General features: G+C 47.8%; 1 long non-coding RNA gene across 1 annotated transcript in view; it reads left to right on the forward strand.

Annotated features, from left to right (window-relative positions):
• The first annotated feature begins 991 nt into the window (after nt 1-991).
• The window catches only part of LOC142769387 (uncharacterized), a 24,616-nt gene continuing 10,586 nt past the window's right edge, over nt 992-15,021 (forward strand). The window contains exon 1 of the long non-coding RNA XR_012885819.1: nt 992-1,442. This is a non-coding gene — a long non-coding RNA (uncharacterized LOC142769387). The remainder of the gene's footprint in view (nt 1,443-15,021) is intronic.

The raw sequence follows: 15,021 nt of genomic DNA on the forward strand, positions 1-15,021 counted from the left end.
AAGAGGGCATTCGTATGCGCTGGAACGGTATGTGTGGCCCACAACCGTTGTCAACTATCACACCAGAAAGAACAAAAGAAAAATAGTTCTTTCGAACTAATAGACTCGTCACTGTATTTTTTTTAAGTGTTGCTTATCATCTACAACACAAGCGCCTACTGCAAGCAGGACCTACCGCAGACAACGCGCGTCTTGCGACTGGCGGATGCAAGAAACTGGTGGTTGCGCTAGCAGACGGTGCGGTTGCCTTCGCCCCAGGAGGACGTTCGTACCGACGCATTCCAATGACTATGCAGGTTCCTGACAGTACTGGCGGCTGAAGGCCCCTGATGTTGCAATAGCCAAGGACCAGAGGCAACTGGCCATTGTAAGAAACATTTCATCGCTTCATCTTAATTTCCTTTTTCATTGATTGTGAAGCATGTTGTCGATAGGATACGACCAACTGAGAAAAGGGAAGGGGGGCGTTGTGATGAAACTTGCTTTACCCTCTCTCTTTTGGAAACCATGCACATGGCTATGCATATGGTTCTTAGTGCTACAGCGTCTTAACAAGAAATGTTTTGCAAACGCGACGGGTTCTCGACCCGGAGTGAGTCAGACGGGTGTTACCGAACGTCCTTGGAAAATTTCTGGCGGGTGATTCACACACCATGATGGCGACGGCCGATTGTCATATGCAGCAGATGAATATTTGTTTGGGCCCGTCCGCCTCCAATGCGGGGAGTATTGTGTTTGATACGCAGATACCGCCGGGCCCAACCGGTTTTATGACGAAGGATTTTGCGCTGGCTCAGCATGCAGCATGGGCACTCAACGATACGTTCACGCGGGACATCCGCCCTTACTCCTCATCTCGCCATGTCGCTGCGTCTCTTTCTCTCTCTCTTTTTAATCTCGAACGACGCATCACATTTTGCGCCCACCAGTGATTCGTAATCATAAGCTTGACTGTGCCTTCTGTACCACTAATCTCCCATGCTTCGGCAGATCCAGGGCTTGCTGCAGCCACGCTTCTTCCTTTCGTTTCCTCCTTTTCCTTTGGGCGCTGCAGGGCTCGCTGGGAAAGAGCGTGACATTCCATCCGTCAAAAGCCTTTGTTGTGTCACCGCGGAGGAGTGAAAAACCCGGTTGCGGGAAAAACCTTTCTGTGGAAGAAAGTGTTCAGCATGGAAAAGCCAACTTACAAGTTTCTTCAAGGTGTCAGTTCGCTGGCGCTGCGGCCTGCTCCCACTACCACCACCACCACCAGTTAGCGTACAGAGCTCAGCCGTTCCGCACAGGGTGAACGTGTCCGCAATGTGCTACCCATCTCTCCAACACTTCGCGGAGCATGAAGTGGATCAAGTGGATCCGAATGCGGACGATGAAGATGAAGATGACATGGATATTGATGATCCGGATATCCTGGCTGCGCTAGAGCAGCTTGCTATGTTCGAAGGGTAAGGGACTTCTTTTTTTAATTATTGTTGTGCGTAAATATTTATCTGCCCGGTATAGTCAGGTCGAGCTGGCTCGACAAAGAGGCATCTTTGAGGGTGCGTAATACAATGCCTACGACAGGGACAGAACAAAGGGACGCGGACAAGCACCGACTTTCGTCGAAAAGAACCGAGATCGAGATAGATGTTATACACCATGCAAGGGCAATGGAAAAGGGACACCAACCAAAGTAAATGAGAAAATTGCGGCGTTTAGGGTCAAACTCAAACTCATGTGACAACCGGGAGCACCAGAGTTTACTATCTGCATTCTCCTCAAGTGACAACTATTCCTTTTGATTGGGTGAAAACAAATAATATATTTCGCACTCTTGCGATGTACTTGCTGTAAAGAATTTACGAATTTTAAAGTGATTATTCATGAAGATCTATTTGTGCTTCAACTGCAATTTCTGCGGAGTTCAATGCTACATTGCTTCATTCTTCAATGCTTCATTGCTACAATGCCACGTCAATGGATGGGGGGGGGGGGGGGGGAGTGATTATGTTTAGAAGAAGGAAAAGAAAAGAAAAGTGAGCCCCGCAACTGTCTGCATCAGGGTGCGACACCTCAGCAGTAGCCCACAAGGGAGAAGGGTGGCGAGGAATTAAAAGGATAGGAATAAAGGTGCAGAGAGAGAGAGAAAGAGAGATGAGGTAAGCCAGAGAGCGACGACATATCGAGGGGGTAGGAAGAGGTGAAAGATGGAAACATGGTCACAAGAGTCCGAGGACGGGGCACCACTTGCGAGAGCTCTTGTCGGCGTCAGGAGATGGCGTAGAGCAAGTCCAGTTGGTCAGAGCTACATTGTCATCGGAGGTCGGCGTCAGGAGATGACGTAGGGCGAGCCCAGTCGGCCAGAGCTACGCTGACGTTGGAGATCGCGAGGGCACAACCGGTCGGCACGGAATCCAGTGAGCGAGTCCCCGTCAATGGATGACGAAGTAGCTCCACATATACTTTGGTATATGTGGAGCTACAATTTGGTATCACGTGACGTGAATAGATGACGAAGTTAAAAGACACATCCAAACACAATAATCATGACACGGAAGTCATGTGCGGCGTAATTTACCTATACTTTGTAACGTTGTGCTGATTTTAAGGTGACATATCAACCTTCCTCATTCGTGCTTCGCATATCACCGATTTCCACTGTACGTGGGATCTGCCAATTTTTATAGCCCATCGTTTTTCCAGCATGAAGATCTGAACAGGACGGTGACCAGGGTTGCCAGGTACTCGGAGAGCAACCCGCCAAGTTCAGGCTCATTAGTAGCCCAAAAGTAGCCAAACGTAACTCATAAAAATAGCCCAGAATAGCAAAAGAGAATTAATCCAGATAAAACGTCTTTATTTATTATAAACTGACACAAAGCGAGTTCATATAGGAAGAAAACAAATATGCAATGTATTGAAAGACAGATCAAGCACTTGCAACATGTACAAGAGAAAAAATGTGTTTACATGAAAACTTGTGTCAGCGTAAGTGAGAGTTCTCTCCCCAGTGAGAAGCAAGCTGTGGGCTGTCCTGATCATGGAGGAAGAAAAAATTATTTCCTTCCTCCATGGTCCAGATGGCGTGCGTCCCGATGCATCGACTAGGGCGCCAAAGTGTGCCCGCCCGTTACAAAGGGAATGACCTCATTACGATCATCATCATCATCATCATCGACAAAAGGACCCACGCTCCCTTTCTTTGTGCCATCCCCCCCCCCCTCCCCTCCATTCTGAACGCGCCGCGTCGTAACTCCGGATTGGAAAAAAAAACAAGTCTTTCTCTCTGCGTCCTGTTGGTGGGAAAGGAAGGGGGGGGGGGGGGCACGACTTAGGTGCACTGACACGCGACAAGACTGCTAACCGTCACATTCCGTTTCCCCTTCATCCTTTCTGAGAGGGACACGCACAGCTTGCAGAGCGACATAGCGCCAACTGTAGACCCCAGCACTCCCGGCTTTTTTTTCTTATTTGTTTAGGAGTAAGGCACGCCCTCCTTTTCTCGGCAGAAAGAAGGGCGCGAGATTTCTGTTGATGCACATTCACAAAGGTCTTGAAGCTAAACAACGATTGGGCTCTCAAGTGGGAGAAGGCAATGCCATACGAGTGTTGGAGGCGAGCCCAAAACATAAGCCAAAGATGAAAAATCCCGCCAACTCGAAAAAAAAAAGTCGTAGCCCAATTTGGCTATTTATTGGGCCACTCGTTTGATGAGGAACGTGGGTTAAAAGGTCCAATGGATGGTGCGAGGGCACCACACAATGTTGTACCCGGCCCATCTCTTGAAGACTGCTCTGAAATGCGGGCGAGGAGGTAAAGTCTAGAGGAGGTGGAATGTTAACCCTCTCTGTGGAGAATATGTCCGCTGAAAACGTCAGCAGTGGACCATGGCTGCGTTCAGGTGGTGGATTCCTGAGAACTCCTACAGTGACACTATCGACACTGACAAAGAGCCGGTGATTTGTCACGACCACGCGTTGGCGACAATGACTGTGTTGAGATGTTGACTCCGTGATCACTGCAACAGAAACGCTGTCAGTCTCACGCTGTTCAACCCCGCTCAACAAAGGGTTGTTCGCGATGCCTCGGTCGGGTTCCTCGTAACCCGACCGCAGCAAACTGCCTGGCCCACCTGCAGGACAACGTCGTGCTTCCTGCTACCGACCAAGCGCCGATATCAGGTCGAAAGTACAGGTACTGAAAGCATTCTTGCACGCAGGTTCACGCAAAATGGCGTCTGCCACGACGAGCTCCTAGGCCAAACGTAACAGCTCCTCCGCCTCTCGGAAAATATTGGCTGGCCACCGCTCCCAAGCGCTGGGCATGAAGAGAATACCGACCTGACTTGGAACTTCAAGCTGCGAACTAGCAACCAACTCCCAAACCACTTCAATATGATCGAGAACAGCAAAGCGGTCGTGACGATGTCATGCCGCAGTCAAGCCCATTGGACTCGCTTATAACATTCCAGGCTTTTCAAGAAACACAAACAAATGAAAAAAAACCAACACTCTCAATTTTTAACTACATTTTGTGCCACCAATGCTAGACCATTCATGGATGTGATGTTTACTGAAGGTCAATCAATTGGCCGTTCAAGAGAAGCGCATAAAGGCAAATACAATTTGGCCCCAGATAACCACGAACAACCTCATTCAAAACTAACCTCCTCCTACCATCCGCCCTACTAATTTGTATTTCACATCTGCTAACTCATTATTGAACTGATTACAACACGAATTCAGCCTGAAGCCCACAAGATATATCTGTGCGCATTCTTTATTCTCTCAAAACATACCGAAAACGTAGTCACTGTCGCCTACTTCTGGGGCATCCTGACGCAAACGAAATACTCTTACTCTCACAACAGATCGATGTGCGTCTTGTAACTCACTGAAACGTATTTCTAAGCTCAATTTTCTCAGCTCAAGTGATCACATGTCAAGTTTTTGCTAAAATAACAAAGGGAATTAACCTCGCGTACTAACACGCTCATTTGCTGAATGTAACCTCATGTCAGCCCGTGTTTTAAAGAACGCACAGTACTCTGCTATGCGCCCTAGCTCAAAATTATACTCTATTTACAGAGCGCTATATACTAACGCACGCCTAACGATGCGTAATATCTATAGAACCAAAACTCAACTACAGAGTCGTCTGCGTCTAAATGTTCACAAAGAACAACATGCAGTGAAAATAACGCTGGATGTCGTGCACGTCAGGAGCATCTGCCAAAACCTGTGTTAATTTTGGGCAAAGAAAACTCTTATGAAATGCTTCTCAAACATGAGCATTATTAACAGCTTAACTTAAAACTCTTGAAATGCTTTGCAAAAAACCGAGAAAGGCAAAACTGCGTAGCTAAACAAACTGACCACGGAAGTAACGTAAGGATATACGTCAAAACAAAAATAAACAAACAAGAATGGTGTAAAGAAATTCCTGTGTCGCATTCTTCAATCTTTCACGTGGCGGTTGTGGCGGATTTTGAAAACGCCGGATGCTACTACGTGCACGTCCTACACGCTGAACTGCGCAGTCGCGCCTCATTCGCGATTTCGGCCGGCTTTTGTCAGTTTGGCGGTGCAGCAACGCGTCGGACAGAGTGACCTTGCCCTCTTCAGGCTCGCTCCCGCGTGGTGCTTAGCTACCCTCGTGTCTTCGCAAAGCTCTAAATCTGCGCCGTGCATTCTGCTTGCGCCATACTGCACGCCACAGAGACCTTTTCGTTGAACTGGCCGATGACATATATCCTTCTTTCTTTCGCCCGGCTGTTTGCCATCTCTTTCATCCCTTCGCGCTGCTGTGCTGTGCCCTTCACTCTTTTACGGCGACGTTTGCGAACGTCCTTTCCCTCAGTGATGTTCCGTGAAGGGAATTCGCTTTTTCGGGGAATTTCCGCATGTCATTTTAAACGAAAAAAAAAAAATGGCAGGTTCCACGTACCTTGGGAATCGACATCAGGCGAAGCATGCAGAGGGAAGGTAAGCTTGTCGCAATTTTTTTTATTGAGATACACGTCATGAAACCACGCTAAATATATGTACAAATGTCGCACGCACAGACATATGTTGAAAAGTTCCAGACGGTTATATAACCAGTAGTTCGCACTTGCGCAACGATGCCAACAGGGACATGCGTATTAGTACAGTGTCTAGAAATATACTGCCTAGTGTGCTGAGCGCGGGCTAGGAGATGGCCTCGCAGCTGATGACTGCCGGCAGCGCCCGCATGGTGCGCTGCTGTGCGAGTGGGTGCATATGCGTTCAATCCTTGCGCTCCGCAAGCGCTGCGAAGCCTGCAGGATTCCAAGCCGCGCGAGGCCAACTATTATTTTCCTGCATTTTCGGAGAGTTTTTTTACACAATGTTTTATTGTATAAGAACTACTCGATTGCATTCACAGTACTGGCGCTTTGCAATACCAAATGAAGATCATTTCGTGGCATACATTTCGCCATCCGCTACTGCCTGCAAAAAAAAAAACAAAACAAAAGACGCAGATCCCACGTAACTTGGGAATCAATGCTATGAAAGGTAACTCTGTTGTAATCTTTTTTATTAAGTGAAACATTGTGAAGTGGCGCTAAATATACGCAAGAAATTGGATAGTCAACACTGGAACCAGCATTGGCGTTTCACGAACATTTGGCTTTTCTTGCAAAGTATTTCGAAGACCCTAAGTTAAGGGGGTGATCGTGAGGGCATCCAGACGTAGGCGATTCGATTGATAAATAGATAAATAGATAGATAGGTGCATAGATAGGTAGATAGATAGGCAGACAGACGGACGGGTGGACGCACAGACAGACGGATGGACAGATACATGGACAGACAAACAGACGGATGGACGGATAGATGGACAGACAGACGGACAGACACAGATTGACAGATGGACGGACGGATGGGTGGACGGATAGACAGACGGATGGACGGCCAGACAGACGGATGGACAGACGGACAGACAGACAGACAGACGAACGGACAGATGGACGTACGGAAAGACAGACGTATGGACAGACGGACAGACAGACAGACAGATCGACGGACAGACGGACGTACGTAAAGACAGACGGATGGATGGACGGACAGACAGACAGACAGACAGACAGATAGATAGATAGATAGATAGATAGATAGATAGATAGATAGATAGATAGATAGATAGATAGATAGATAGATACTCAAAGTGGTTACAGTACGCAGAGAAATTAATTTTAAGAACCATTGACAGTATAATCACTAGAGTTACTTTTTAAAATGTGCTTTGTTCTTGAGAGCAAGAACTATCACAGAAGACCCTAAAACATTTACCTCCTAGCCTGCATTCCATTTGGATTCGAGTGAAAACAAAGAATGATAACTGACAATGAATAATCTGACACTCGCCGCATATGATACTCAAAACGTTGTTGGAAAGGGAGCATGACATTGACATGGGAGAAAAACTGTGTGAATGAAATTCGAAAGGATATTTTCAATTTTTTAGATAAATATTAATATTTGAAATTTTGCCTAAATGGCGATTTCGTTACCGACACCGTTCACCCTAATCCGAAAAGATAGTTCGATGGAGTCACTCTCAGAATGCTTTTCTCACACGACAGCTTTCGGATTCAGCCTTTTGTCTGCCCTCTTGATCCTACTTTTTCATGCACGAAACCGTGCTGGATCCGTTAGTGCGGGGAACAAGACACCTTTTCCTTTTTCGAACGATAACTTCTTTGACACAGCGGCACAATACACGTCCTTTCTTTGCATTGCCGCTTAGCTTTTAACATCTTAGGGTGTTGCAGTGTACATATGGCGCCGTCGAACTTCACAGCAAATCAGATGGCAGCTGTCACACACTGTTATTAAACGTGGCGAGCTTCTGGCAGCAACAGGATGAGAGGAATTTCGCGCGTTCATGCAACCTCTCGACACGCAGTGCCGCTTGTAGCATCTTAGTGCAGCCATCACATGCGCGGCCACCCTCTCTCGTACGGAAGGCCCACGCTCAGCACACTAGGCAGTATATGTCTAGACACTGTAGTATTTGCAACACCAGAAGCTGATATGAAGCGCTGATGCTCGCAAGAATGCTGGCCCTGCAGACACTGGTATACATAAATCATCTTCAGCGCATGGCACGTAACCACAATTGACTTTAACCCGACGTGACGGATGTATCACAGGAGTACATATGTAATGTTTATAAAATTGGATAGGCACACTGCAACTACTATTGACGTTTCACGAAGATTAGCGCCTATTTAAAAAAAAAAATAGTTCTGAGACCTGGCGTAGTTCTGTGGTAGAATGCTTCAAGCTCCTTAAAGCGGCACTTGTTTGTCTCTCGTAGTCGTAGTCGTAGTGTGTAACAAGTGTTACATTTTGACCTGCAGGGTGGTGTCAGTGGGAGATTTCTCCTGCGCTTTGTTGAACAATAAAAAATTCGCGGCGTTCGCGTTAACTAAGAGCCGAATGCTCCTGTCTCTCATCCCCCATTGGCAGCCATTGGCATGTACACTGAGCATTATCTGACAAGAATGGGGTTGCTACGTTATACTCGCTGGGTGTAACCTCCTTAGTTTTAGAAAGGCTTAGCGAGCGTTCAGCCTCAGTGCCATGAATACAATGAGGTAGTATATACCATGAATTCGAGGTGGTTAAAGGTGGGAAGTAGACCCGAAGCGCAAGCCGTTAGAAAGTGTGCGTGTGCCACCTCTCGTTTAGTCCTTGGAATGTCCGCTGGATGGCGGTACTTCTATATGGGGAATATACGATGAAAAGATGCGAGATGGTGGTACTTGGAGGGTTGAATAAATGGACGAACGGACGCGCAGACAGATGCATGGATGGACGCATGAACGGGCGCTGGGGCTGATGCATGGACGAACGCAGGGACGGACGCACGAACAGACGCACGCACGGACGGGCGGATGGATGCACGGACGGTCACACAGACGGACGCATGGACGGACTGAAGCAAGAGCGAATAGACGGACGAATGCTTCGCCCCACTCTCCATCATTCACTCCGTGGATATGCTGCCAATTTTTTTCTAGTAAAAGACACACATGCAGAATATATACGTGTTGTTATGGTGCCCCAGACATGCGCAATAATTGCTTTTTAACTGACAATTGCACAAGCAGGAACGCTCAACCTTGAGCAACATTGGTGGGCGCTGCGGATGGGGTCGGCTGTTTCAAGTACCGGGTGCCGTTAAGTGTGGACAAACCGAGAAATAGACAGACAGACAGAGAGAACAGACAGACAGACAGACAGACAGACAGACAGACAGACAGACAGACAGACCAAAATTTTTGCGTCGAAGGTCCCCAAGAAAGACTATCGTTTTTAAAATAATAGAAGGAGCCATTCCCGCCGAGAAGGCCGGGGATAAATATTCGCCGAAGAATAGGATGAGCTGAAGAGGTGAGATGTGAGCACTTTTGTTTAAAAAAAAAAATTAGCGCTTCAGAGCACTTGGTACTCTACTAAGGGAGGGCACAAAGCCATCCCAAGCACGGACTTCAGAAAAAATATTAATACCGGGAAGTTTTGTCATAGAGTAACATAGTAACCGTTAGTATGTTTACTATGTTGTTCTATGGTTTTGTTGCAAACTAGTAACATTTCACGAGGGTGCTATTTTCCGGGGTAACAAAATCACTTCAGTGGCACGTACAAACAAGAGAACATAGACATGATGTAACACAGATCACTTCAATATTATCACAGATCACGAATCTCTCAGGGAAAAAAAAAGAGAAAAGGAAACACAAAAAGCTCTGTGTTTAGAAAAAAAAAGGCAGATCTTACGTACAGTGGGAATCGATGATATACGAAGCACGATTGATAAATGATGATATGTCACTTTAAAATCACCACAACCATACGAGGTGGACGTAAATGATACATGACTTCTGTGTTATGATTATCATGTTTTGATGTGTCGTTTACCTTCATCTATTGACGTCACGTGATACCAAATTTAGTATATGTGGAGTTAGCATAACGGCCGCGAGCGCGTCATGAAGGGCCCACTATACTCCAATGTAGCGTTAACGCGCGCGCGCGCTGGCACAGCGATGCTACGTTAGCAAAACGCGAGTGCTCTATTGTCTGACGCCAGGCGCGACCAACGTCCATCGGCGCAGCCCGACGGCAACCAGTGCTAAATGCGACATGCTGCATATCGCGCCGATGCGTTACTTAGACACCACTGCGCCTCCCTGTTTTCGTGACGGAGGGACGCCGGACGCTGGAACGCGCATGCGTCAAAGCAACGCAGCGCAACGAGCGCCTGCGAATATATGGCAGGAGCGGCACCTGGCGTGGCAACGCCGGCGTGACGCTACGAAGTGAACGCCGGTGAGCACGCCCACCGCGTCACGTCAAAATGTATTGGTGCCTTGACTTTGACATGTAGTCATGTTCTCACATGACACGCATCTCATGATTATAATGTCTCCACCAGTCATACACCTTCGTCATCCATTGGTGTCACGTTATAATACCAATTTCGGCATATGTGAAGCTAGCGAAACGGTCCCGACCGCATCATCACTGTGGCATGTAGTCATGTTGTTACATGACGCGCATGATCATGTTTGGATGTGTCATTTACCTATCTCGTCCAGTCGCGTCACGTAATACCGAGTTTGGTACATGTGAAGCTACCGAAACGGCCGTGAGCGCATCATGAGCGTAGCATGTAGTCATGTTGTTACATGACACGCATCTCATGTTTATCATGTTTGCACCAGTATTATACCTTCGTCATCCATTCATGTCCCGTAATACCATATTTGGTATAATTGAAGCTAGCGAAACGGCCGCCAGCGCATTATGAGCGTGGCATGTAGTCACGTTGTTTTATGACACGCATGTCACGATTTTCACGTTAGGGTCTGTCGCTTGTGTTCGCCATGCAATCATGCCATACCATACTAGTTTTGAAACATGCCATGTGAACGTATCCACCGCAAGAGCTGCAGGACCATGAAATGTAAATCATCACATTCATGATATACATGAGATGGTTTCCAAGTTATGACTAGTCAAATGTGTTCTTCATACAGTCATGTTATGGTATACCAAGTTTGGTATCGATACCATTATCGAAACGGCCAGGAGAGCTAAATGTCGTTGGCGGCTTGATACATAGAAAGATACGCGTAAGGTTGCCGAAGTTCGGTAAGAAATGCTTTGCATTTAAGCATTGTTTGATGATTTCGAATACTTCGTACTCAACTATATATATGGGAGAGCACTGAGCCATGCCGCTGATCCTTTACCGACCATTTCGGTGATACTCGGTATAGTTTATGGACACACGTTCGTACTTCTGTCTGCTTGTGTCTAGTCATGATACAGAGCCGCAATTTTGTCACTGGCCTCATTTGGGGAACTGGAACACCCTGGTAAATTTTGTTTCGTTTTCTGACATTGCTGCTCAGCCAAATGTGAAAATATTAACAGTAACGACAAACCTTTAATTAATACTATGCGTCATGCTTATATTTGCCAACAGTGCTTGCGGCTTGAGTGGAAACCAACTAGCGCAGATGTTTTTCACAGGAGAAGGGCAAGGAAGTCGGCAAATGGTTTGGAGAAGCGCCTCAAGAATGACTCCCCCAAATTGCATACCAAAAGCTATAAATGAAAAAAAAAGGCAGCATATCCAAGGGGTGAATGGTGGAGAGTGGGGCGAAGCATCCATCCGTGCATTCGTTCTTGCTTCCGTCCATCCATGAGTCCGTCTGTGTGACCGTCCGTGCGTCCATGCGCTCTCCGTGGATGCGTCTGTTCGTGCACGTCCATCCACACGTCCGTCTCTGCGTTCGTCCATGCACCCGCCCCTGCGTCCGTCTATGCGTCCATCAGTCCGTGCAGCCATCCGTGCGTCCGTCCATGCATCTGTCCGTGTGTCCATTCGTCCATATAGTCAACACTCCAAGTACCACCATCTCGCATCTTTTCATCATATATGCATCCATCTGTGTGACCATCCGCCCGTCCGTGCGTGCGTCTGTTCGTGCGTCCACACGTCCATCCGTGCGTCCGTCTCTGCGTTCGTCCATGCATCTGCCCCTGCGCCCGTCTATGCGTCCATCCGTCCGTGCTGCCACCCGTGCGTCCGTTCATGCATCTGTCTGTGTGTCCGTTAGTCCAAAAAGTCAACACACCAAGTACCACCATCTCGCATCTTTTAATCATTTATTCCGCATATAAAAGCACCCCCATCCAGCAGACATTCCAAGGACTAAACGAGAGGTGGCACACGCACACTTTCTTACGGCTTGTGCTTCTTGTCTACTTGCCACCTTTAAGCACATTGACTTCATGGTATATACTAGTTCACTGTATTCATGGCACTGCGGCCCAACGCTCGCTGAACCTTTCTAAAACAATGGAGGTTACGCCCAGCGAGTATAACCTAGCAACCCTTTCTTGTCAGATAGTGTTCAATGTACATGCCAATGGCTGGTAATTCGCAATGAGAGACAGGCAAATTCGGCTTTTAGTTAACGCGCACGCTGCGAATTTTCTATTGTTCAACAACGCACAGGAGAAATCTCCCACCGGCATCACCTTGCAGGTCAAAGCATAAGACTGGTTACGCACTACGACTACCACGAGGGACAAACGGGTGCCGCTTTATGGAGCGTCGATCGCCCCTAACACATGGCGTAGTCAGTCGAATAGTCACAGGTTTTCGCGGAATTATTTGGAATTTGCGAGGAAAAATTTTTTGATACAAACACGTTGTGCCGGTGGATCAATTCACAAGGGTCATTCACAAAGAAATTTGAGCTCTCTGCGTAAAGTGCGTAATGCATTACTGCCGCTTTAAGGAGCTTCGTCCCTCAGACATGGCGTAGTCAGTCGATTGGATTGGATTGAATAAACTTTTATTTGGTCCTCCGAAACACAGATCACTGTGTTGCGGGCAGCTCCCACGTGGGGACTGAGATGCCAAGCTCCTCAGCCGCCTCGCGGGCTTGGTGGACAGCCCAGAGCTGATCTGCCAAGGACGAGCTGCGGATTGCCGCCTCCCATCTGGCAGAGGTGATGTTCGATAAATGAGCGAATTTGGTGCACTGCCAGAGCATGTGTTCTAATGAAGCTATTTCCCCCCAATATGGACAAAGATTACTTGGGTATAGGTCAGGGTACATGATGTGTAACATTTTCAAAGTAGGGTACATCCACGTTTGCAAAAGCCTTAATGTAAGTGCTTGGGGCCGGGTTAGATTTTTGTGAGGTGGAGGGAAAATCCTTCTAGACAGGTAGACTGAAGCGAAGAACGAATACCCCATGGCAAGCCACACAAAAAGTTAGTTGCGTTGCAACTGTGCAAGACAAGCGCCTACAGGGAACGCGTTCATCGGCTCGTCTGTCTACCTCTCCAAATGCCCTTCCTCAGCAATCGAGGTAAAATTGCAGGAATGCGAACATCTGCCAGAAAAGGAAGAAGCGAAGGGGAGCGTCTGCAGGTGGTTTACGGGCCTGGCGTTTTCCGCAACGAATGCAGTGACGGCTTCGGAAACTGACAAAGTGCAGATAGTGAATGCATGCAGGACCACACATTCGACTAGTCATATCATTCGATTGAGGAACTGCGCTTCGACTACAAGAATAAACAAGCATACTCAACCATCTTCCGCTCGCAAAGCGTAGCCGAACGAAGCCTAATTCATTATTATACTCTGCACGCTGTCATGCTTACTTTGCTGAAACTGCTTTTCGTTGCATGGCCAAGTCAGCCATTTCACGAAATGTGCGGTGATATACTCAACCCACTCGCAATACAACGGGTACTGACCTCACAAACACGGCGAGAAGTAGTCGCCTACAAGCAGTCTCACTTCACTAGTGTAGCCCAGGGTTTCCGCTGGCTAGAGCAATTCGGGAAGCGGGAAGGTCTACAGATGGTTTTGCATTGTGGCACGCAGCACCCTGGCATACAGACTTCAAGGTTCTTTTATGTGTGGTTAGCACGAGAATGGTGTCGTAGCGGAAGCTACGTCTATGGGGTAATGAAACGCAGCTCACACCGCAGCTTGCATACCCGCGCCAACATGCAGCTGGTGCAGTGCGACGGAGCAGGAACGCCTGGCCGCAAGAACCAACATCGCGCCTGTTGCCACAGAAACCGCGATTGGCAACATTGTGTTTTAGCGGGTGGTGGCAAGTGGTGGGTCAAAGGATGACACCACCCTAAAACACGGAGACGCCCGCACATGAAGGCTCCCTAACTTGCGCGTTTTGCGCGTCCGGTGTCCCTCCGTCACGAAAAGAGGGAGGCGAAGTGGTGTCCAAGTAACGCATCGGCGCGATATGCAGCATGTCGCATTTAGCACCGGTTACCGTCGGGCTGCGCCGACGGACGCTGGTCGTGTCTGGCGTCAGACTATATAATGCTCGCGTTTTGCTAACGTTGCGTCGCTGTGCCGAGCGTGCGTCAACGCTACATTGGAGTAAACTGGGCACTTCATGATGCGCTCGCGGCCGTTATGTTAGCTCCACATATGCCGAATTAGGTGTTACGCGACGTCAATGGATGACAAAAGTATATGACTGGTGCAAACATGATATTCCTGAAACACGTGTCCTGTGAAAACATGACAACATACCACGCTCATAGCGTGCTCGTGGCCGTTTCGCTAGCTCCACATATACTAAATTTGGTATCCCGTGACGCGAATAGATGACGAAGTTAAACGACGCTTCCAAACCTGATAATCATGACACGGAAGTCGTGTAAGACATTATATACCTCCACCTCGTAACGTTGTGCCGATTTTAAAGTGACATACGAACGTTTCTCATTCGTGCTTCGCATATCATCGATTCCTATTGTACGTGTGATCTGCCAATTTTTTTTAACCACCCATTCACGAGTGACTAGCTTTGCCCATTTCACGTCACCGTGGCTGCTGATCTGATTGGCTGTGGAACGCGCGGCACAGGCCCCATCAGGCCCCGTGAAGGTGGAACTTAGCCCCGAGCACTCGAAGGAATAGTTGTGGTAGCTGAAGGCGAAAGG

This window comes from Rhipicephalus microplus, chromosome 1 (assembly GCF_043290135.1).
Source record: "Rhipicephalus microplus isolate Deutch F79 chromosome 1, USDA_Rmic, whole genome shotgun sequence".
Taxonomy (NCBI): domain Eukaryota; kingdom Metazoa; phylum Arthropoda; class Arachnida; order Ixodida; family Ixodidae; genus Rhipicephalus; species Rhipicephalus microplus.